We start from the raw sequence: 25,299 nt of genomic DNA, 5'->3' as shown, positions 1-25,299 counted from the left end.
GAGGACGGCGGCTCAAATACTCATCCAGATGTAAGTTTTCTGCGATTTCCTTGAATCGCATGAGGCAAATTGAGACAGTCCGAGCTCCGTCTGTAATGCAATCTTCGTTCAGTATTCCTTCCCGACGAGAATACTTTACGGTGACTTTTCTTGTACTGTCAGTATGCAAACACCCTTAGTTCGCTAGGAATTAATTTGTTTCTTTATATACTGCGAGTGACAGTCATAAATTTTTAATTACCGCATCCAGGAAAGGAAGTTTCCTGCGATCCTGGTACGCACTGAAATTCCCTCGCCACACTGCCGTGGCAAGCCCATAGAAGAGCCACAAAGAAAATGGCGAAGCCCATTTCCACTTTATCAGTGCGCTGCGACATTTTCTTTGTGGTTCTTTCCTCGGCTTGCCACAGTAATGTGGCGAGGGAATTGCAGTGTGCACCAGGATTGCAGGCAAGAACCTGCAGACGAACAAAAAATTAATTGCGTAACTTCAAAAAAATGGCTCTGAGCACTATGGGACTCAACTGCTGAGGTCATTAGTCCAATAGAACTTAGAACTAGTTAAACCTAACTAACCTAAGGACATCACACACATCCATGCCCGAGGCAGGATTCGAACCTGCGACCATAGCGGTCTCGCGGTTCCAGACTGCAGCGCCAGAACGGCGCGGCCACTTCGGCCGGCGCGTAACTTCATTTTTTTGAGGTGCTAATTAAAAAGTTATGATTACCTCTTGTAGAGGACGATGTGGAAAACACATGTAATTCGGAATGTGACAGTGAAGTGTATTAAACGAGTTCTAACATGTCAACAGAAGTCTTTGTATGCCTATCTCCGGAGTTACTAAAGAAAGTGGGGAGAAATAAAATTAGAGAGTTCCAATTATAGTCTGCAAAATATACAAAACATAATCAGATTTACAAAAAAGTATTATGATCATACTAAAAACAACAAATAATCGCATGTAACTGAAAGTTAGAAGCAAGAAGAAGCATCGGAAACTACCAGAACATCAGTCTCACGACTTCGCTTCTCAATTGTCGAGCAGAATAATATATAGAACCACAGAAAATTTTCTTAGGTAAGGGGGGAGAGGATGGAGAGGGGGCAAGACCCTAAAATTACCATTTTTCATGAAAATGGGTTGGTCAGTCTTGAGATATGTCGTGCCATAAGCACTAAATGTTATAGGTGGCACAAAAAGTAATTATATTCCAGGGAATTGACAGTTATCCATTCTACACACATACGAATAAAAACTCTGTACTCTAGATTCCAAGGGAGGGGGGGGGGGGGGGAGAAGGGCTCTCGACCCCCTTGCAAACACCCTTGCAGAGAAGCACTTGTGCTTAAACGTGGAATGAAAAATAATAAAATCTCACGATGTTCATGACATTTGTGGATTTGTAGTAAGTTTTCTACAATACAGGCTGAATAAAACCTTCCGAGTTCTTAGCCTAATGGGACTGCTGTGGGTTGGGTTGTTTTTGGGGGAGGAGACCAAACAGCGAGGTCATCGATCTCATGGGATTAGGGAAGAACGGGGAAGGAAGTAGGCCGTGTCCTTTCAAAGGAACCATCTCGGCATTACCTGGAACGATTTAGGGAAATCACGGAAAACCTAAATCATGATGGCCGGACGCGGGTTTGAACCGTTGTCCTCCCAAATGCGAGTCCAGTGTGCTAACCTCTACGCCAATTCGCTCGGTGGGACTGCTTTATAGAGACAGACGACTAATCTCTAAGAATCAAGTGGGAGTAATAAAAGTGAAAGATCCAGAGTAGTAAACTCTTATTAAGGAGGAAGAAACGGCGTCCTGCAGCTAATTTTCTTTTACATGTTCTATGTGGAGGAATCAACGTATGAATCCGAAGCAAAATCCAGAGGAGAATTAGGGTAGAAAGAGGAGCAGATAGCAAGGAAACTTGTTGAAGATAATGGACAGTATGTCTAGCACTGGGCTTGTACGTCGATAAACAAAGCTAAGACAATGCCGTATTGAGTAGCAGAGGGGATGACAGATGTTTGCTTCACATCAGAAATGAGGTAGACACGGAAGCAGCAGAAGTGAAAGAATTATCACATCTAGGGAGCAAGACAACGCAGGTTGCCCGAAGCAAGGAAGATATCTGAAGTGAAATGAATCGACTCAAACCAAGAAGCTTTTTTTCTGACAAAATAACTGAGCTGGTATAAAATATCAAATAGGCCATGAAAAAGGAGTTCCTGAAACTGTATGTCTGGAGTACAGCACTCTACGGAAGAAAAGAGCAGACCATGGAAAAATCAGAGAAGAAGAAATTAGAAGTGGTGTTGAAACTTGAGTGGACAGATAAAGTACCAAATTAAGAGGTACCAGAAAGCATAGCCCAGAAAAAAAAGTCTATGGGAATCGTTCCCAGAACAACACATATGCTAAGATTTCGAGATAATGTTGTTGCTGGAAGGAAGTAAAATAAAGAAGAGAAATGTAGCAGTTAATAAAGTTTACAAAACTGGGTGTTGGGCTTAGAAATAATTTTGAGATGAAACAATTAACACAAAATAGGAAAAAAAACTGGAAGAAAACACCACATCCGACGGAAAGCTGTTAACCAAAAAGTAAGGAATTTGTCTGAGGATTAAATGGCAGGTGACGCTCTGGTTGAGAATTTGCTTCCTTTTTGGGCAACTTACACTTTCTGTCTAACTGTTACTGAGTTTCCTATCTCATCTACATCGCAGCACAATCGTCGAAGCAAACACAACACTGTATGTTACGTATCTCACAAGCACTCATCGAGCAGTGTCAATAAAAACTTTGTCACAGAAAAGTACCATTCATGTAAGTTCACAAAACCTCCCCATCTCCAAAGTATCCTGCAAGCGACAAACGTGATGAACATCATACCGTTATTAACTCCGCATTTGCCTTAAACGATTTGGAGAAACCACGGAAAACCTAAATCTGGGAGGCCGAAGTAGAGTTTGATCCTCTGTCCTCCCGAATGCGGGTCCTGTGTCTCAACATGAGGTCAGCACACTCGATCCCTCTCGATGGAGAAAGAATCCAGCCGTTAGTGGACAGCACTTACTGAAAAGCTTATTAACTGAGAGTACTTAATCTATATGAGGGTATAAAGGAGGGTGAGGTGCATACAGCTGCTGGCTGTGCCAGCCAGAACTCGATGCTGTAGAGATTTAGGAGTGCAGCCTAGGACTGCGATTCACATTCTAGTGAGCAGATATTACCAAGGAAAAGTAAATAATCTCCGCATGGCAGGGGAAACTGCGAGTTATTGTAGGTAATATGGATTTGTCCGAGACTTTACAAATGCCAGTGAAACAAATTCTCGCTTATTGCGCTATGGGACTCTTCCGGAAACACACGGTGAAAATTCATCCTGCGTCACACGGGGAACTTAATTACTGCTGTGAGTCGCCTGGACGTGAGACTCAAGAGAACCATTAAATCAGTCCTTCACATTCGACCACACACACGCACAGTGTCATTTTTCGATAAAGGGACAATAATGAGTGGATATGGGCGATGAATACAGAAATACTTCACCTAATTACTTTTCCAGGTTTACTTTTTGAAATAAATTCAGCGGATAATGTACTTATCCCAATACATTTCCTAATTATTCTGCTGCACCACATACTTTTAAACACTGACAACACTTTTCCGAAAGACACAAATTCTTTTACGCTGCTATTTCAGCAACACACAATCGTCATTTATTTGGTGGCCACGTAAATTGTTTATTTACGATAGAAACACTATTTAAACTTCTCTTACGTCTTGTGGCTAGAGTCAGTACTATATCCAGACACACGTATGGCGGAAGTATTAACTGATATATCGGAACTGTTGTGGGACGTTCCTAACGTTCCTAAACAATTCGTCACTTAAAAATTCCTGGCAGGAAGTTTCAAAATAGCGTGTGTGGACTTCTCTACGGAGTGAAAGATTCATTCTGCAATTCTGTATTAACAATAACTATCTTGTTTCATTATTATAACGTAATGTAATCATACATGACTATGTTTTTACACAAATACAGGGCTTTCGAAAATTTATGGACGTCAATCCTTCCGTCGGAGTGCTGTTTCTTTTAACAAAATTTTATAAATTTCTATGTTCGGAAGTACATGTCTGTGGCTCAGGATTCTTATTCAATTTTTGTTCCAATATCTTTCAACGACCAATCTGAAATTTCATGTACATGTATGAAATTGATGATGTAAAAGACTAATATGTCCTGTACGATTTACTCGCACTCGAAAGGAGCGGAATTCAAGTCCCCGTCAGTCACCCACATTTAATAATTCCTTGTTTTGCCTGAACTGATTAATAATTCAAGCATAATTTCCTTGAACAGGACTTACCAAAACTCCTTCTTCGTCCTTGCCCTATCAAGATTTGCTACTATCTCTCTAATGACCTTGCTGTCGACGGAACAGTAAACTCTCTCTTTCATTTTCTGTCAGATTTGACTCAAATAACTATATCTCAGTGTTTTCAGAGAGAAAGGAATTGCATTTCCTTGAAAAAGTTACTTGCAAATTTACTCATTACAATATTTTCAAATAATTTCAGGAAAGTATAAGGAATTCTAATTCTCTTTTTCATGAAGACTTTGATCTTTCCTGCTGACCGACGACGCAAGAACTACAAAACGAATCGCAGGCAGATTACTTCATAAAGTAGCTACAGAGTTCTATTTTTTAATTCTGCATAGACGAAAAAATACATACACTGCCGGATTCCACGTATTCCAGGCGAGATAAGGCGCAAAAAGTTTCACATGAGAAACAGCTCTGCCACCATCGGTGAACTGGAATAATTGGAGTACTTTCTACACATACACTGATGGGCCAAAACATTATTACCACCGGCTTACTGGTCCACCTTTGGAACGCAGTAAAGCACCGATGCTGTGTGACATGATTTCCACAAATCCGTGGTAGGTGTCGAGAGGTACGTGACACCAGTTCTCTGCGCACAGATTAGGCAATTTCTGTAAATTACCAGCCGGCCGCAATGGCCGAGCGGTTCTAGGCGCTTCAGACTGGAACCGCGCGACCGCTGCGGTCACAGGTTCGAATCCTGCCTTGGGCATGGATGTTTGTGATGTCCTTAGGTTAGTTAGATTTAAGTAGTTCTAAATTCTAGGGGACTGATGACCTCAGATGTTAAATCCCATAGTGCTCAGAGCCTCAGAGCCTGTAAATTACCGCCGGGTGATATGCGTCTCAGATGTTTTCCATCTGGTTTATATCAGCCAAATGTGGTGGTCAAGACATCAGTGTGAGTTCACTACAGTGTTCCTGAAACCACTGCAACACGATTCTGGCCTTTTGATACGGGCAATTATCCTGCCATCATGGTCGGGGAAGACATCAGCATGAAGGGATGCCGGTGGTCAGCATTAATGTTCACGTAGTGCACAGTTTCCACGGTGCTATCGATTACTACCACAGGTCTCATGAAAGCCTAGGTCAATGTCCCCCATAGCAAAATACTGCTCCAATCGGCCTGAGTCCGTGGAACAATGGATGTTTCGAGCAGCCGTTCCCCTGGTTGACAGCGTTATTCGGGCACGACCATCGACGTGGCGTAGGAAGGTACGAATTCATCCGACGAAGAGACACGCTCCTATTGATCCACTATCCAATATCGAAGATCTTTTGTAAACTGCAGTCGTAACTGACGGTGGCATTGGGCCAACATCATGGGAACACGTTGCGGTCGTCTGCTGCGGAGTCCCATTTCAACACTGTGCGCTGAACCGTGTGTTCCGAAACACTAGTGTCTGCAGCAGCACTATACTGTGTCGTCAGATCAGCCACACATCGCCGCCTATCCTGCTTTACCCACCCACCTCCACCTACCGTGATCAGGTGTGGACGTCCAACACGTTGTCGCCTGCTCGTTATTTCACCGTCCTTCAAGCACTTTCCACAGATCCACACGAGAGCAGGACACGAACAGCCGACCAGCTTCGCCTTTCCCGAGTTGCTCGTTCCCAGGCGCCGGGCCACAACAATCCGTCCTTTGCAAAGTCTCTATTTCGCCATTAGCTTCCCGTATCGTCCGTCGGAGGAACGATTCCCCATTCGTCTCTGCTCCGCTTGTACAGGGTATATCAAAACTCTACGGTATAACTTTAGGAATGGATTCCTTATATAACAAGAAGAAAAGAAGTTTGATAAACATGTGTTCTAAACTGCATACCTTAAATACAACATCAAAAACAGTTTTGCATCACACTGGTTCCCAGAACTTCTGAAGACAGACGTTGACTGTGGATATTGTATCAAAGACACAGTCCCTTTGACTGTTCAGAGATGTCACTAAACCCACCCAAAGATGTAAACAACCATGCATGAGCAGCGCCTATTAAACGAAGTGGGTTCTACAGCCCATCAGTTCCAGTCATTCATACAGGAATGAGGCACACAGCTCGTGTTGTCTGTAATTAAACCATGCCTGGACGGTCAATACCGCGGTTCCATCGCGTCCGCGTTGTTACTTTGTACCAGTAAGGACTCTCAACAACGGAAGTGTCCAGGCGTCTCGGAGTGAACCAAACCGATATTGTTCGGACATGCAGGAGATACAGAGAGACAGGAACTGTCTGCGACATGCCTCTCTCAGGCCGCCCAAGGGCTGAAACTGCAGTGGACGACCGCTACCTACGGATTATGGCTTGGAGGAACCCTGACAGCAACGCCACCATGTTGAATAATGCTTTTCGTGCAGCCACAGGACGTCGTGTTACGACTCAAACTGTGCGCAATAGGCTGCATGATGCGCAATTTCACTTCTGACGTCCATGGCGAGGTCCATCTTTGCAACCACGACACCATCCAGCGCGGTACAAACGGGCCCAACAACATGCAGAATGAACAGCTCAGGACTGGCATCACGTTTTCTTCACCGCTGAGTGTCGCATATGCCTTCAACCAGACAATCGTCGGAGACGTGTTTGGAGGCAACCCGGCTCAGGCTGAATGCCTTACACGCACTGTCCAGCGAATGCAACAGGGTGGAGGTTCCCTGCTGTTTTGGGATGGCATTATGTGGGGCCGACGTACGCCGCTGGTGGTTATGGAAGGCGCAGTATCGGCTGTACGATACGTGAATGCCATCCTCCGACAGACAGCGCAACCACATCGGCAGCATATTGGCGAGGCATTCATCTCCATGGACGACAATTCGCGACCCTATCGTGCACATCTCGTGAACGACTTCCTTCATGATAACGACGTCGCTCAACTAGAGTGGCCAGCATGTTCTCCAGACATGAACCCTATCGAACATGCCTGGGATAGATTGTAAAGGACTGTTTATGGACGACGTGACCCACCAGTCACTCTGAGGGATCTACGCCGAATCGCCATTGAGGAGTGGGACAATCTGGATCAACAGTGCCTCGATGAACTTGTGGATAGTATGCCACGATGGATACAGGCATGCATCAATCCTAGAGGACGTGCTACTGGGTACGGTGTGTACAGCAATCTGGACCACCACCTCTGAAGGTCTCGCTGTATGGTGGTACAATATGCAGTGTGTGGTTTTCATGAGCATTAAAAAGGCCAGAAATGATGTTTATGTTGTCCTCTATTCCAATTTCCTGTACAGGTTCCGGAACTCTTGGAACCGAGATGATGCAAAACTTTTTTTGATGTGTGTACTATATGGAATTCTTCACCATCGATACTGTGAAACAAATTTCTTTAACTGCAAACTCTTCGCTTTTCATGTTTTTGGAGGATGTAGTATGGATCAAAACTAGGAATAAACGTTCAGTAAACACGGGCTCTAAAGTACGTACGTTAAGAGCTACACTGAAGCGCCAAAGAAACTGGTATAGGCAAGCATATTGAAATACAGAGATATGTAAACAAGCAGAATACGGCGCTGCGGTCAGCAACGCCTATGTAAGACAACAAGTGTCTGGCGCAGGTGTTAGATCGGTTACTGCTGCTACAATGGCAGGTTATCAAGATTTTAGTGAGTTTGAACGACGTGTTACAGTCGCCGCACGAGCTAGGGCACACAGCATCTAAGAGGTAGCGATGAAATGGGGATTTTCCCGTACGACAATTTCACGAGTGTACCGTGAATAACAGGAATTGAGTAAAACATCAAGTCTCCGACATCACTGCGCCCTGAAAAAGATCTTGCAAGAACGGGACCAACGACGACTGAAGAGAATCGTTCAGTGTGACACAAGTGCAACCCTTCCGCAAATTGCTGCAGATTTCAATGCTGGGCCGTCAACAAGTGTCAGCGTGCGAACCATTCAACGAAACATCATCAACATCAACTTTCAGAACCGAAGACCCACTCGTGTACCCTTGATAACTGCACGACATAAAGCTTTAAGCCTCCCCTGGACCCGTCAACACCGATATTGGACTGCTGATGACTGGAAACAGGTCGCGTGTTCGGACGAGTCTCGTTTCAAATTGTATCGAGCGGATGGACGTTTACAGGTATGGTGTGGGGCGTGTGCGGTTGGAGTGATATGGGAGCATTGATACGTCTAGATACGATTCTGACAGGTGACACGTACGTAAGTATCCTGTTTGATCACATGCATCCATTCATGTCGAATGTGCATTCCGACGGACTTGGGCAATGGCAACAGACAATGCGACTCCCCACACGTCCAGAATTGTTACAGAGTGGTTCCAAGAATACACTTCCGCTGGCCACCAAACTACCCAGACATGAACGTTATTGAGCATATCTGGGATGCCTTGCAATGTACTGTTCAGAAAAGATCTCCACCTCCTCGTAATCTTACGGATTTATGGACAGCCCTGCAGGATTCATGGTGTCAGTTCCCACCAGCACTACTTCAGATATTAGTAGAGTCCGCGCCACGTCTTGTTGCGGCATTAATGCGTGCTCGCGGGGGCCCTACACGATATTAGGCAGGTCCACCAGTTTCTTTGGTTCTTCAGTGTATGAGCACTTGTTCATCTTCGCTGTTGTGATACACATCTACCGAAGAAGTGCTCATAACTTTGAAGATGTGCATTTTAGAGCTCATTTTAACGGGTCTTTTTTCTTGTTTTGATCCACAAATCCTCTCTCAAAATGTGAGATGCAAAGACCTTACAGCAGAAGGGTTTTGTTTCACAGTACCGAAGAAGAAGTGCCTTTATCTCTTAAGGTACTCAATTTAGAGCCTATGCTCACTAAACTTTTTTCCTCTTGTTGTATGAGGAATCTGTTCCTGAAGCTCTGCGTCGAATTTTGAAACACATTTTATATTATCCGCATCGCTTCACGTTCTCACGACGCCACCATTCAATATCCTAGTGGCCCATAATTGTAAGTATGCAACTGCTTCATTCTTTACAGTACATTTCCGTGGATGGAGTTATGAGCTTGGCTGAGGAATACTATTGACATTTTTCCAGTGCTTCTGAAAAGGATTTTTAACCATTTTTTGTGATGCTAGAAAGAGATGGAGAGATATTAAAAGGAAGGATAAAGTGGGAGAGAAGGGGCAGAGGGATCGAGAGAGGTAGACAGAAACATAACTGCAAGATAGAGCACGAGAGACACTGAACTAAAGGAAGAAAGAACAAGCAAGAGACGAAAGCAGAAGAAGTATGGAAGAAAACTAGACTGATTGAACGGAAAGCGTGACAGAGAAACTTATAGTGAGTGAGAGAGAAAGAGATAGCAATTGAGTGCAACCAGAATTGGCATGCCATGAGAGAGATAACTAGTGAAGGTAGAGTCTTGGACAAGCTGAATGTCTAACGTTTGCTGAAAGCTTAGGCTCTCTCCTAGTGGGCAATGGAACGCACGTTGCACAGGCCTCCTATTTCATACGTTCTCGATCCTAAACATCAAAGAGCCGTGCCACAGTATGCGCATGAGTTTACTGCGCAATTAGAAGTCCTTCTTACTATAACAGTAAAAAAATGTAATTTTACTGGATTTAAAGGCTACCCATGTGTTCACTTTGCCGTCAGAAGTCGTTCTTACTATAATAGTAGAAAATGTATTTTTACTGCATTTAAATGCTAGCCATGAGTTTACTTTGCCATTAGAAGTCTTTCTTAGGGTAACAGTAGAAAATATAACTTTGCTGGATTTAAATGCTAGCCATTAGGGACAGCACAAGTCATTAATAAATCATATCGTGAGATCCAGGGTCAGCCTCGCCGAGGCCCACGCTACATTATCTAATCTGGTGATACGATTCGCTTCGCTGTAATTAGCTGTGGCACATCTGATCGATTTGCTTCCGGATACACGGTTAGCAATTCGGCATTTTACTGGATGTACGACAGGCGTCAGATGAAATGAAATAATTTCTAGCCTTTGGTTAACAATTCCCCATCATATGATTACTCCCTGCAGCGATAGCCTAGCAGGACAACTTCTGTAATGTTTGAAAGGGTCCTAGTTCCAGTCCCAGTAAGGCAAAGAGATCCAAGCAGCAATGTACTTTCTTTACACAGCTCAATCTGTAGCAAAATGAAATATTCTTTCTGAAAACTAACTCTTCGAATAGATAACGCTATTTTATTTTTAAATGTTTGCACTGGTAGGTGTAATGTCTTATGACAGATAACTCTGAACTAAGTTCAGTCTAGAACAGGTATTTTTTATTCCGCTGACTCGTTTCGGCAGAATTAGACCGTTATCATACCTAAAATATAGTGAAGAAGGTGTTCCCCCATTTTTTCAATAGAGAACAAGAGATACAACGAGACGTGACACGAATCCTTCTACATCTGCCTGTCTTTCGACTGGAGATGCTAGTGATCACACTTGTGTAACATCAAATTAGTTGACACATCCTCACCAGTGTCATCTAGAATCCAGAATCAATTAACTTAAAGCACCAATGGAAATAGTCTGTCTGGTAACATCTCAGTCTCAGAAAACCAAAATAAATGAAAGAATGTACTTAAATATGCTATTTGCTGATGATCTAGTTATCATTGGACGAACTGAGGAAGATCTTCAGTGATATGTGTATTATCGTCAACGTATCTGCCGAGATATAACATGAAAATGTCGACACTATTGCTTTTAAAGGCCAGTATCGAGTCCGAACAAAAATAAGTCTTAGATAGCAAGTGTCTCACTTTCAAATCCTTGCTTGTGACATACTTTGTGACACTGGTCATTATATCGATGCAAACTGAGCAAGTGCCAGATCATGTTTGAAACAATCCCAAGAAAATTAGCTGGAAATAAAAAAAAAGGAAAAAGAAAAAAAACTGATTTATTCCGTATGGCTCAGACACGTGACTTACAAATACTACACTACTGGCCATTAAAATTGCTACACCACGAAGATGACGCGCTACAGTCGCGAAATTTAACCGACAGGAAGAGGATGCAGTGATATGCAAATGATTAGCTTTTCAGGGCATTCACACAAGGGTGGCGCCGGTGGTGACACCTGCAACGTGCTGACATGAGGAAAGTTTCCAACCGATTTCTCATACACAAACAGCGGTTGACCGGCGTTGCCTGGTGAAACGTTTTCGTGATGCCTCGTGTAAGGAGGAGAAATGCGTACCAGCACGTTTCCGATTTTGATAACGGTCGGATTGTAGCCTATCGCGATTACGGTTTATCGTATCGCTACATTGCTCCTCACGTTGGTCGGGATCCAATGGCTGTTATCAGAATATGAAATCGGTGGGTTCAGGAGGGTAATACGGAACGCCGTGATGGATCCCAACGGCCTCGTATCACTAACAGTCGAGATGACAGGGATCTTATCCGCATGCTGTAACGGATCGTGCAGCCACGTCTCTAACCCTGAGCGAACAGATGGGGACGTTTGCCTGTCAACAACCATCTGCACGAACAGTTCGACGACGTTTGCAGCAGCATGGACTATCAGCTCGGGGACCATGGCTGCGGTTACCCTTGACGCTGCATCACAGACAGGAGGGCCTGCGATGGTGTACTCAACGACGAACCTGAGAGCACGAATGGCAAAACGTCATTTTTTCGGATGAATCCAGGTTCTGTTTACAGCATCATGATGGTCGAATCCGTGTTTGTCGACATCGCGTTGAACGCACATTGGAAGCGTGTATTCTTCATCGCCATACTGGCGTATCAACCGGCGTGATGGTATGGGGTGCCATTGGTTACACGTCTCGGTCACCTCTTGTTCGCACTGACGGCACTTTGAACAGTGGACGTTACATTTCAGATGTGTTACGACCCGCAGCTCTACTCTTCATTCGATCCCTGCGAAACCCTACATTTCAGCAGGATAATGCACGACCGCATGTTGCAGGTCCTGTACGGGCCTGTCTGGATACAGAAAATGGTCGACTGCTGCCCTGGCCAGCACATTCTCCAGATCTCTCACCAATTGAAAACGTCTGGTCAATGGTGGCCGAGAGCTGGCTCGTCACAATACGCCAGTCACTACTCTCGATGAACTGTGGTATCGTGTTGAAGCTGCATGGGTAGCTGTACCTGCACACGCCCTCCAAGCTCTGTTTGACTCAATGCCCATGCGTATCAAGGCCGTTATTACGGCCAGAGGCGGTTGTTCTGGGTACTGATTTCTCAGGATCTATGCACCCAAACTGCGTGAAAATGTAATCACATGTGAGTTCTAGTATAATATATTTGTCCAATGAATACCCGTTTATCATCTTCATTTCTTCTTGGTGTAGCAATTTTAATGGCCAGTAGTGTAAATAAACTCTAAGAGAACAAAAAAATGCCACGAAGGAACTTTCTGAATGAGGCGGAAATCGTCAGATGTGATGTAGCACGTACAGACAAGCAAATGATAACAACTTCACAAAAAAATGGATGATTTATTCAAGAGAATGAGCTTCAAAATTGAGCAAGTCAATTAAGTGATGGTCCACCTCTCGCCCTTATTCAAACTGTTATTCGGCTTGGCATTGATTAACAAAGTTCTTGGATGTCTTCCTGAGGGACATCGTGCCAAATTCTATCCAACTGGCGCGTTAGATCGTCAAAATCTCCATCTGGTTGGAGGGCCCCACCCATATGATCCAGACGTTCTTAATTTGGAGAATCCGGACAAGGTAGGATTTGGCAAGCACAATGATAAGCAGTAGAAACTCTCACCGTGCGCAGGCGGGCATTGTCTTTCTAATTCGTAAGCCCAGGATGACTTGCCATGAAGGGCAACAGAACGGGGCGTAGAATGTCGTCGACTCATCGCTGTGCTGTAAAGGGCCGCCCACGACAACCAAATGGGTCCTACTATGAAACGAAATGGCACCATAGACCATCAATCCTGACTGTCGGGCCGTGTGGAGAGCGACAATCAGACTGGTACTCCACCACTGTCCAGGGCGTCTCCAGACAGGTCTTCGCTGGTTCTCAGGGCTCATTTCGAAGCGGGACTCATAAAAATGGTTCAAATGGCTCTGAGCACTATGGGACTTAACATCTGAGGTCATCAGTCCCCTAGACTTAGAACTACTTAAACCTAACTAACCTAAGAACATCACACGTATCCATGCCCGAGGCAGGATTCGAACCTGCGACCATAGCAGCAGTGCGGTTCCGGACTGAAGCGCCTAGAACCGCTCGGCCACAGCGGCCGGCGGGACTCATCACTGAAGACAATTCTACTCCAGGCAGTGAGATTCCAGACCGAAGACGATGACCAGCGAAGATGTGTCTGGAGGTGCCCCTGACAACGGCGGGACACTAATCTGATTGTCGCCCGCCATACATCCCGGCAACCAGCACTGATGGTTTGGGATGCCATTTCTTTTCATAGCAGGACCCCTCTGTCACCCGCGGCATCCTTACACCACAGCGGTAAGTCGACAATATTCTACTTCCCGTTATGTTGCCCTTAATGGCAAGTCATCCTGGGCTTACATTTCAGCAAGATAATACCTGCCCACACATGGCAAGAATTTCTACTGCTTGTCTTCCTGCTTGCCAGATTGTACCTTGCCCAGTCAGTGCACATGATCTCTCTCCAGTTGAAAACGTTTTGAACATTATGAGCAGGACCCTCCAACCAACCCGGAATTTTGACAATCTAAAGCGCTAATTGGACATAATTTGGCACGACATCCGTCAGGTGGACATCCACAAACTCTATCAGCCAGTGCCGAGCCGAATAAATTTTCGCGTAAGGGCCAGAGGTAGACCAACTCATCAATGACTTGCTCAAATTGCGAAGCTCTTTCTCCTGAATAAATCATCCAATTTTTCTAAAACTGTAATCATTTATTTCTCTGTACATATACGTCACATCTACCGATTTCCGTCCCATTCGGGTAGTTCCTTCGTGATGGGTCTTTTATTTTTGTCTTAGAGCATATGTTAGTAAGATAGAGCGGTAGTAAATACAATTCCCGAGGTTGTCTTGTACATTTGGTGCTCCGCAGGTTGGAGGAATGGCAAATGTATCACCTTAATAATCATGTATTTTACGTTAATGCATAATTATTAGTGTGACGTATTTTAAGTTTCTGAGATTCGTAAAAAGCACAAGACTAGTTAGATCTAAAACTGACGATGTGAGAAGGAAACTGAATCCTTTAAAAAATAGAAGCCCGAACTGAAGAAAACAAAGAAAATGGTTGTTACACCAACAACTTCCTCTGTGACTAAAAAAAGAAAAACGCCCACTCCTTGAAAGAAGGAGAATGTGACACCTCTACAACACATCTGAAGTCTCAGTGAAAAGTTCGAATTGCCGTTTGCGTGCCGCCCCATAGGATTAGCTTTCTTGCATTAATGTATTTGCATCAGTCTGATGCTGTAATGTTTTGGTTGTATTACCGTTGTTTTTTGAAGATCCTTTCCTATGTTTCCCAGTGAGGAATAATGGTCGTAGTCGGCTACATATGCCAAATCCTTACGCGATTACTTTCTGTGGTGCTAAGAAGAAACACTGCCGGTAACCGTGAGTAGTCACTTCCGCCGCAACGCTGTCAGTGAGCGATACTATAGCTGCTTGGCGACGGGCCATAGGCGAACGACCGCGACAGTGGCAGATCGCTTGGCAGGCCGCGACCAGCAGTAGAGTGGAAGACTACGAGAGCACTCATTCTTACTGTTCCCCTCATCTCGCTACGTTTTCTGTCATTCTAACGACACCATTGCTATTCACAACTACTCATCATAACAAACTGCACTGTTAATTTCAGTCTCCTGTTCTTAGTCAGTGAAATTCTTCTGTGTATGTGATAGCATTGTCAATTAATAAAGTTCTCCGACATTTCGGCCGCTATTGCAATTGGTCTCCCTTATGATCTTTTTTGCTGACAGCTGAATAAGATAAATTTCGGTTCTGCTCATGTAGCTATCTCAGCAATGGAATGACATTTCTGACGATACGAACGGGAGAGCAATACACCAGCCTGGCCCCGAGCGAAAGAAATCTCCAACCCTGCCAGCAGTCGAACCCGGGTCCCTTGGCATGGCGCCTCAAACCGCGCGGTCACTCACGCGCCAACAGCCAAAACTTTTCTCATTCAGCAGTTAGCAAAAATACTCTGAGGAAGGCCATTTGCAGCAGTAGCCGAAACTAAGGAGAATTTTAGTTATTGACAATGCGGTCACATAACCAGAATAATTGTGCTGATCGTGACAGCGGCTGCGGAGGCCTATGCTTACCCCTGTTCTTACTTTCCAATACGCGTTGTAAGTATGTCACCTAACTGGAAGAAATAATGAAAACGCTTAAAATCCAAACAGCACAGTTCACATTCGATCGGTGCAGGTCACAATTGTTCAGCAGAAGATGTGGTAGACAGCCGGCCTGGGTGGCCGAGCGGTTCTAGGCGCTACAGTCTGGAACCGCGCGACCGCTACGGTCGCAGGTTCGAATCCTGCTTCAGGCATGGATGTGTGTAATGTCCTTAGGTTTAAGTAGTTCTAAGTTCTATGGAAATGATGACCTCAGAAGTTAAGTCCCATAGTGCTCAGTCCATTTGAACCATTTTGATGTGGTACACAGCATAGGCCGAGGGGCACCACATGAAAATACCAACCTGCATTGTGACACAATGTGGTTATCGCTAAACGCCACAGAGACCGCATGCCATCGCTAGGGGCAGACACTACAGAGGGCACACACAACACAACCTATGTCATGCTTCCACCTTAAGTCACGAAAAGAGAACATTCATCGGTCAGCTGCGGATGTAAGCGGACGAAAAGTTCCACTCTGCCATTGTCACAGAGACACGGTGTCTTCCCAGCATCCGACGAGTGTCGCTGTGTCGCAATGTGCGTGTATTAACACTGCACTGAGACAGCGATGGGACTTATCTACTGTCACCACCAGCAGGGCCCCATTGGATATTCTACTAGTGAACTGAATAATCGTTCATTGGATTCAGAATTACTGTAGTGTTCGCACTTCGAAGTACAAATGAACTTTAACAGCACTACCACGCTCATTGTCATGCTAAAGTTAAGTACTGTAGTATTGCTGTTATTAAATTATTGTTAAGTATTATTAATGTATATTGCCAGTTTCTGCCCAGACCCACTTGGCCATGTGACGGAAATGTTTAGTTGCTGCGTACTAACAAGTCACCGCAGTAACAGCAACTATTTTCTGCAGTAGGAGGTTCTGTTCGTGCTACATTTATGTCAGACTTCAAGTCTTTGGTTAACACCACATTTTGCCTGTTTGTTTCCTTCATTTGCACCTCTGTGCGATTCGAGCCATTGCTATATCACAGTGGGCTTGCATTCGGGAGGATCAAGGTTCTAATCCCCATATCGCCATTACAATGAACCGGTTAAATGCCCTATCGTAGCGGACCAATTTTTGCTTCTGCTTATTTATTCGTTTTCGGTAGCTTTGGTGTAATTTGATTACGATTTTTGTTCTTGTACGTACGCTGAGACACTTGATAAATATTTATAAATATTGGCAAAGGCTACAACGTTTTATTTTAATTTTGACTCGAGCATTGCCTAGCTGCTCCCAATTCTGACTATCGCTTTTTAGCAACGCAATTTTACGATTTAACAAAATTTGATTCTGATGAAGACACGCGTAGTAGGTGTCGAAACCTACGTCAATGTACGTACCGTGTAAGTGCAACTGGTTGGCAGGTTAATCCTGTGTTGAGATGTTGTTCTTGTGGCCATCAGTCCAGAGACTGGTTTGATGCAACTCTCCATTCTACTCTATCCTGTGCAAGGTTCATCATCCCCCAGCACCTACTGCAACCTACATCCTTCTGAATCTGTTTAGTTAGTGTATTCATCTCTTGGTATCCCTCTATGATTTTTACCCTCCACGCTGCCCTCCAATACTAAATTTGTGATCCCTTGATGCCTCAGAATATGCCCTACCAACCGATCCCTTCTTCTAGTCAAGTTGTGCCACAAATTTCTCTCCAATTCTATTCAGTACCTCCTCATTAGTTATGTGATCTACCCATCTAATCTTCAGCATTGTTCTGTAGCGCCACATTTCGAAAGCTTCTATTCTCTTCTTGTCCAAACTATTTATTGTCCATGTTTCACTTCCATACATGGCTACACTCCATACAAATACTTTCAGAAACGACTTCCTGACACTTAAATCTATGCTCGATGTTACCAAATTTCTCTTCTTCAGAAACGCTTTCCTTGCACTTTCCAGTCTACATTTTATATGCTCTCTACTTCGACCATCATCAGGTATTTTGCTCCCGAAATAGCAATACTCATTTAATACTTTAAGCGTCTCATTTCCTAATCTAATTCCCGCAGCATCAACCGATTTAATTCGACTACACTCCATTATTCTCGTTTTGCTTTTGTTAATGTTCATCTTATATCCTCCTTTCAAGATCATGTCCATTTCGTTCAGTTGCTCTTCCAGGTCCTTTGCTGCCTCTAACAGAATTACAATGTCATCGGCGAACCTCAATTTCTTTTTATTTCTTCTGCATGGATTTTAATTCCTACTCCGAATTTTTCTTTTGTTTCCTTTACCGCTTGCTTAATATACAGACTGAATAACATCGGGGAGAGACTACAACCCTGTCTTACTCCCTTCCCAACCACTGCTTCCCTTTCATGTCCCTCGACTCTTATAACTGCCATCTGGTTTCTGTACAAATTGTAAATAGCCTTTCGCTCCCTGTATTTTACCCCTGCCACCTTCAGAATTTGAAAGAGAGTATTCCAGTCAGCATCGTCAAAAGCTTTCTCTAGTCTAAAGTCTACAAATGCTAGAAACGTAGGTTTGCCTTTCCTTAATCTATTTTCTAAGATAAGTCATAGGGTCAGTATTGCCTCACGTGTTCCAACATTTCTACGGAATCTCAACTGATCTTCCCCGAGGTCGGCATCTACCAGTTTTTCCATTCGTCTGTAAAGAATTCGTATTAGTATTTTGCAGCTGTGACTTATTAAACTGATAGTTCGGTAATTTTCACATCTGTCAACACCTGCTTTCTCTGGGATTGGAATTGTTATATTCTTCTTGAAGTCTGAGGACATTTTGCCTGTCTCATACATCTTGCTCACCAGATGGTAGAGTTTTGTCAGGACTGGCTCTCCCAAGGCTGTCAATAGTTCTAATGGAATGTTGTCTACTCCCGGGGCCTTTTTTCGACTTAGATCTTTCAGTGCTCTGTCAAACTCTTCAAGCAGTATCATATCACCGATTTCATCTTTATCTACATTCTCTTCCATTTCTATAGTATTGTCCTTAAGACCATCGCCATTGTATAGACCCTCTACAGGGTATTACAAAATGGTACGGCCAAACGTTCAGGAAACATTCCTCACACACAAAGAAAGAAAATATGCTATGTGGACATGTGTCCGGAAACGCTTACTTTCCATGTTAGAGCTCATTTTATTACTTCTCCTCAAATCACATTAATCATGGAATGGAAACACACAGCAACAGTACGTACCAGCATGACTTCAAACACTTTGTTACTGGAAATGTTCAAACTGTCCTCCGTTAGCGAGGATACATGCATCCACCCTCCGTCGCATGGAATCCCTGATGCGCTGATGCAGCCCTGGAGAATAGCGTATTCTATCACAGCCGTCTCTACATTTGGTACCGGGGTTGCATAGGCAAGAGCTTTCAAATGCCCCCATAAATGAAAGTCAAGAGGGTTGAGGTCAGGAGAGCGTGGAAGCCATGGACTTGGTCCGCCTCTACCAATTTATCGGTCACCGAATCTGTTGTTGAGAAGCGTGCGAACACTTCGACTGAAATGTGCAGGAGCTCCATCGTGCATGAACCACATATTGTGTCGTACTTGTAAAGGCACATGTTCTAGCAGCACAGGTAGAGTATCTAATATGAAATCATGACGGTGAATCGAGGAAGTACAGTACATACTGACGAAACTAAAATGAGCTCTAACATGGAAATTAAGCGTTTCCGGACATATGTCCACATAACATCTTTTCTTTATTTGTGTGTGAGGAATGTTCCGTGAAAGTTTGGCCGTACCTTTTTGTAACACCCTGTATATACTCCTTCCACCTTTCAGCTTTCCCTTCTTTGCTTAGGACTGAGTTTCCATCTGAGCTCTTGATATTCATGCAAGTGATTCTCTTTTCTCCAAAGGTCTCTTTAATTTTCCTGTAGGCAGTATCGATCTTACCCCTAGTGAGATAAGCCTCTACATCCTTACATTTGTCCTCTAGCCATCACTGCTTAGCCATTTTGCACTTCCTATCATCTCATTTTTAAGACGTTTGTATTCCTTTTTGCTTGCTTCATTTACTGCATTTTTATATGTTCTCCTTTCATCAATTCAGTTCAATATCTCTTCTGTTACCCAAGTATTTCTATTAGCCCTCGTCTTTTTACCAACTGCATCCTCTGCTACCATCACTATTTCGTCTCACAAAGTTACCCATTCTTCTTCTACTGTATTTATTTCCCCCATTCTTGTCAATCGTGTCCTAATGCTCTCCCTGAAACTCTGTACAACCTCTGGTTCTTTCAGTTTATCCCGGGCCCATCTCCTCAAATTCCCACCTTTTTGCAGTTTCTTCAGTTTTATCTACAGTTCATAACCAGTAGATTGTGGTCAGAGTTCACATCTGCCCCTGGAAAAGTCTTACAATTTAAAACCTGGTTCCTAAATCTCTGTCTTACCATTATATAATTTATCTGATACCTTCTAGTATCTCCAGGATTCTTCCATGTATACAACCTTCTTTTATGATTCTTGAACCAAGTGTTAGCTATAATTAAGTTGTGCTCTGTGCAAAATTCTACCAGGCGGCTTCCTCTTTCATTTCTTCCCCCCAATCCATATTCATCTACTACGTTTCCTTCTCTCCCTTTGCCTACTATCGAATTCCAGTCACCCATGACTATTAAATTTTCGTCTCCCTTCACTATCTGAATAATTTCTTTTATCTCATAATACATTTCATCAATCTCTTCGTCATCTGCGGAGCTAGTTGGCATATAAACTTGTACTACTGTGGTAGGCGTGGGCTTCGTATCTATCTTGGCCATAATAATGCGTTCACTATGCTGTTTGTAGTAGCTTACCCGCATTCCTATTTTCCTATTCATTATTAAACCTACTCCTGCATTACCCCTATTTGATTTTGTATTTATAACCCTGTATTCACCTGACCAGAAGTCTTGTTCCTCCTGCCACCGAACTTCACTAAGTCTCAATATATCTAACTTTAACCTATCCATTTCCCTTTTTAAATTTTCTAACCTACCTGCCCGATTAAGGTATCTGACATTTCACGTTCCGATCCGTAGAACGCCAGTTTTCTTTCTCCTGATGACAACGTCCTTCTGTGTAGTCCCCGCCCGGAGATCCGAATGGGGGACTATTTTACCTCCGGAATATTTTACCCAAGATAGTGCACATAATAACATCGAGAGGGAACTGTGCATTTCTTCTGTCTATCCTTGCTGGAGCTGTTTTGCAGTAGGGGCTACGTTAGGGGTCCCCTGTGTTCTTGTAGCGGTAAGCTATTTAGAAAAACTTCTACATCTGCATCTGTAGTCGGCAAGCCGCTATGTGATATGAGACGGAGAGTACTTTGTGTACCACTGCGACCCTCCTCCTACCCCCACCCCCACCACCCGCCTCCTTCCTATTCCAGTCGCAAGCAAAACGCGGGAGGAATGATTGTTCGTAAGCCTCCGTTGAGGTCGGATTTCTCTAATTTTACCATTTGGTCACTTTAGCGAGATATACGTAGAAGAAATTAATACATCCGTTGACCCTTCTAGAAACATACGATCTCAGTCAGTGAAGCACACCGTCATGCACACCACCTCTCTTGTAGCGTCTGCCACTGGATTGGCTAGCATCCCCGTGGCGCTATGCGCTTCCTAAAAGAAGTTGTGACGCGCTGCTCTTCCCTAGATCTTCTCTATTTCCCCTATGAATCCTGTCTGATAAGTATAGGTTGAACGACTGATAAGCTACCTTCTTCGTGGGTGGACTTTTCTTTCTGAGGATTCTTTCAACGAATCTCAGTCTGTTATCTGTCTTTACTACGATATCTTTTATGTGATCGTTCCACTTTAAACTGCTCCGTGCTCATACTCTCACATATTTAATAGATGTGGCTGCGTCTAGTGGCTGTTTGGCAATCATACAACAACACGCCTTTTCACCTATTTATGCGTAATACGCTTCATTTGTTTATGGTGAGAGTCAACAGCCAATCCCTGCACAAAGCGTCGATGCTCTACAGGTCTTCCTGCTTTTCACTACTACTTTCTAGCGTTGCGACTTTTCTGAATACTGCACAACTGCATTATCTGCGAACATCCTCTTGGGTGTTGTCGACCAGGTGTAACCAAGCCTCATGGAGAAACTCCATCACTTAAAGTGTAAATGCCGCACGGGATTAGCCGAGCGGTCTAAGGCGCTGCAGTCGTGGACTGTGCGGCTGGTCCCGGCGGAGGTTCGAGTCCTCCCTCGGGCATGGGTGTGTGTGTTTGTCCTTAGGATAATTTAGGTTAAGTAGTGTGTAAGCTTAGGGACTGCTGACCTTAGCAGTTAAGTCCCATAAGATTTCACACACATTTGAAAATTTTTGAAGTGTAAATCATATTTTCTTGAAAACGAATAACTGGCTCTCTGTAATGGATTGTCACCGAATTTAGATGAACCACAATAAACGCAATTTAGTGCAGCACAAGACCTAACCACACTGTTGAAAATAATACGCGAGGATAAGATAATATATAAAACGGAAAATTCTAAATTCTCAGGTGTTTATTTGACAAGAACCTGGACTGGAAGTCACACGTTAGAGACAGTCTTAGAAGTCTTAAGTTCCACAACTTACGTGTTATGGATAGTGTCAGATTTTGGAGATGTAAATGCCAAAAAGTTCTTTTACTTTTTCCTAATTTCATTTACTTATCTACTACGGCGTCATATTCCGCGGTATCTCTGTACTGAGGAAAAATGTGTTTGTTACACAGAACCGCGCGTGTGTGTTTAGTAGGGAAACATTGAAATAGTTAATTATGTGCATACAAAAAAATTTTAAAATGAATAAACTTAAGAAATCTTGTAAATGATCAGCATGTTACAAAGTTTCACCTGAAAAGATGTACTACAATTGTAAAACTGACTTTTTCCGTATCGTAACTCCATTATGTCTTACGTACAGGGTGTAACGAGTAGAAGTGCAGATATTTCCATTACTGACTGAGGATGGTGTAATGAACAACATTACATCAGTATTTAGATCACTCACAGACGTAATTACAGCTATTAGCAGTAATATGTTTTTAGGTTAGGTAGTACATCCAGTACATGTGGCAAGTGCAAGCCATTAATGCTTATATTCCCATAGATAGCAGGCCAAGTGCTGAAGTGTGGTTGCATGTACGCAAAACAGTAAGTCTATACTGACAGGTGTAGTCCACTTAGTGGTACAGATACGACCCTGCAGAAAACATCAGACAGTAAATAATGAGACATGCTTGTGATGGGACTGTTCGAAGTAAAAAAAATAATGTTAAGTTGAATGGGTACAGTACCACCCGACATTAATAACTGGTACAACATTCTTCGTTATTCTTGTCAGAACAACATATTTTTTGTAATAATAACTCAATTTCACGTAATACACCGCAGCCAGATACCAGTGTAGGAAAGAAGGATACTTTATTTATTTAATTGATCACATGTGCACTCCCACAAAATAAATCCCTACATCCAATTTGGTGAGATCTGTGATATGAATGAATGTATGGTCGTCTGCTAACCGCAGATAGTGAATGTGCAATATATGATCATCTTTGAGACGGTCCTTTGGTCACCTTTGGTGGAATCAAAGAGATGAAATTTACCTGAGCTTTGAGTGCCTGAAATATGGCTGACTAATACGGTAGCAAGGTGTTCCCCCCACCGCGACGGAGGTGCGAGCTGATCTGAAGAAAGGCTATGCATCAGCGCTCTGGCGCTGGATCTTGCGTTGATAAGCCCTGCCTTAGGTGTGCTCCGTAAAGACAAAAGAGTGGAGAAAATGGTATGCATGTGAAATACTTAAGAGTAGTTTGGAATAATTATTTCTCTATTTCAGGAACTTTTGGGGGATAATTAAATGACAGGCAGGTAATATTAAGGAGATCGTAGTAATCTTCGGAAGTGATCAACGGTCACAGTGAAACCACGTGTAGCAATAAGTTGAAATACTTGCGAGTGCTAGTACTAAGTTGGAATACTTGCGAGTGCTAGTACTAACTTGAAATACTTCCGAGTGCTAAAGTTAAGCTGAATTACTGGCATGTGTACTATAAGTTGGAAATATTTAAGAAATGGCGTGTGCAGAACTTGAAATTAGAGACGAGTACTTCCACGTGGTGAGTACTGTGTGAGTCTCTATCTGTGTATGAGACAAAGGATAAAGAGAAGTACTCGTCCATGGTATCAGTTGAGGACCCGCGTGTGTGACGAATATGTTCTTAATATTACTTTGCGTGTTATGTTTCCTTGTGACGCTGGATTCAAACTCTAATACTCTGAGAGTGAAGCAAGGTGAGTCAGCCGTCTATCCAGCAACGCCACTTGGCTTGCATTGCACAGGAAGACGTGCATATATCCTCCAGAGTTCGTAGTAGGAAAGAAAAGTTACGAAGTGGGGCAGTGTCGTGTGAAACTGGGATGAATACTAATTGAAGTGGGAAAGCTGAAAGTGAAGTGTTTCTAACTTTGTGACTATTCTTTGTGATGTATTGTATGTTGCCAGTGTGATGTATTTCATGTAATTTAAGTATGTGTGGTTTGCATGGGAGAGTAGCAACATAGGTTCAGAGGCAGTGGGTTATGCATGTTCCTTTTTGTTCCGCTCGGTGTGGTGTCAGCGCCAGACACCACACTTGCTAGGTGGTAGCCTTTAAATCTGTGGTGTCACCGCCAGACACCACACTTGCTAGGTGGTAGCCTTTAAATCGGCCGCGGTCCGCTAGTATACGACGGACCCGCGTGTCGCCACTGTCAGTGATTGCAGAACGAGCGCCGCCACACGGCAGGTCTAGAGAGACTTCCTAGCACTCGCCCCAGTTGTACAGCCGACTTAACGAGCAATGGTTCACTGACAAATACGCTCTCATTTGCCGAGACGATAATTAGCATAGCCTTCAGCTACGTCATTTGCTACGACCTAGCAAGGCGCCATTACCAGTTTATATTGAGATTGTTATTAATGTATCAACAAGAGCGATGTTCTCCAATTATGGATTAAAGTTAAGTATTCCAGAAGCTATGTACTATTTTTGGCTACTATAATTCCTTGTCATTTTCCAGACCTCACGCCAGCCTGCGTGAGCTTAAACGCTTGCCTTTCGGCTTCCTCCAAACTCCGTGAATTGGCTCCTGCCAATTCACAACACTCGGTCTGGAAGAAATTTTCGTGATGATGGCTGTGAGAGTCGAAGTGTGAGATATAGCAAAAGATCCACCATCCTATCCAGAAAGTGCACTGTAGTGTTAGATAATTACGAGACCATAAGATAGAGAATCACCAATGTAAAGCCATTCCCACTGGGCGGAGTTTCTCATGTTTAATTGTTGTATAAAATGTAATGGTGTGTTTAGGTTATAGAATTTATCGGAATAAAAAAGATAGTGAAAAGAAAAAGATTGGTGGCCTTTTTCTTCGAATAGTATGTTGTCATGATATCCAGAATTTATAATGTGTGCGCCATTCGTATCCAGTGCGATGGCCACGTATTGATCAAAGCCGTTGAGTAAGGAAGAAAATGTGGTATTGCCAGAGCGTAGTGAACAATCAAGAGTTGTGTAAATTACTAATAGTCAGATGTGCGTTATCCGTTTCCGTTGCGTAATATTCAAACAGGAG

Source organism: Schistocerca cancellata, chromosome 2 (assembly GCF_023864275.1).
Source record: "Schistocerca cancellata isolate TAMUIC-IGC-003103 chromosome 2, iqSchCanc2.1, whole genome shotgun sequence".
Taxonomy (NCBI): Eukaryota; Metazoa; Arthropoda; class Insecta; order Orthoptera; family Acrididae; genus Schistocerca; species Schistocerca cancellata.
Note: the sequence above shows the minus strand (reverse complement) of the source record.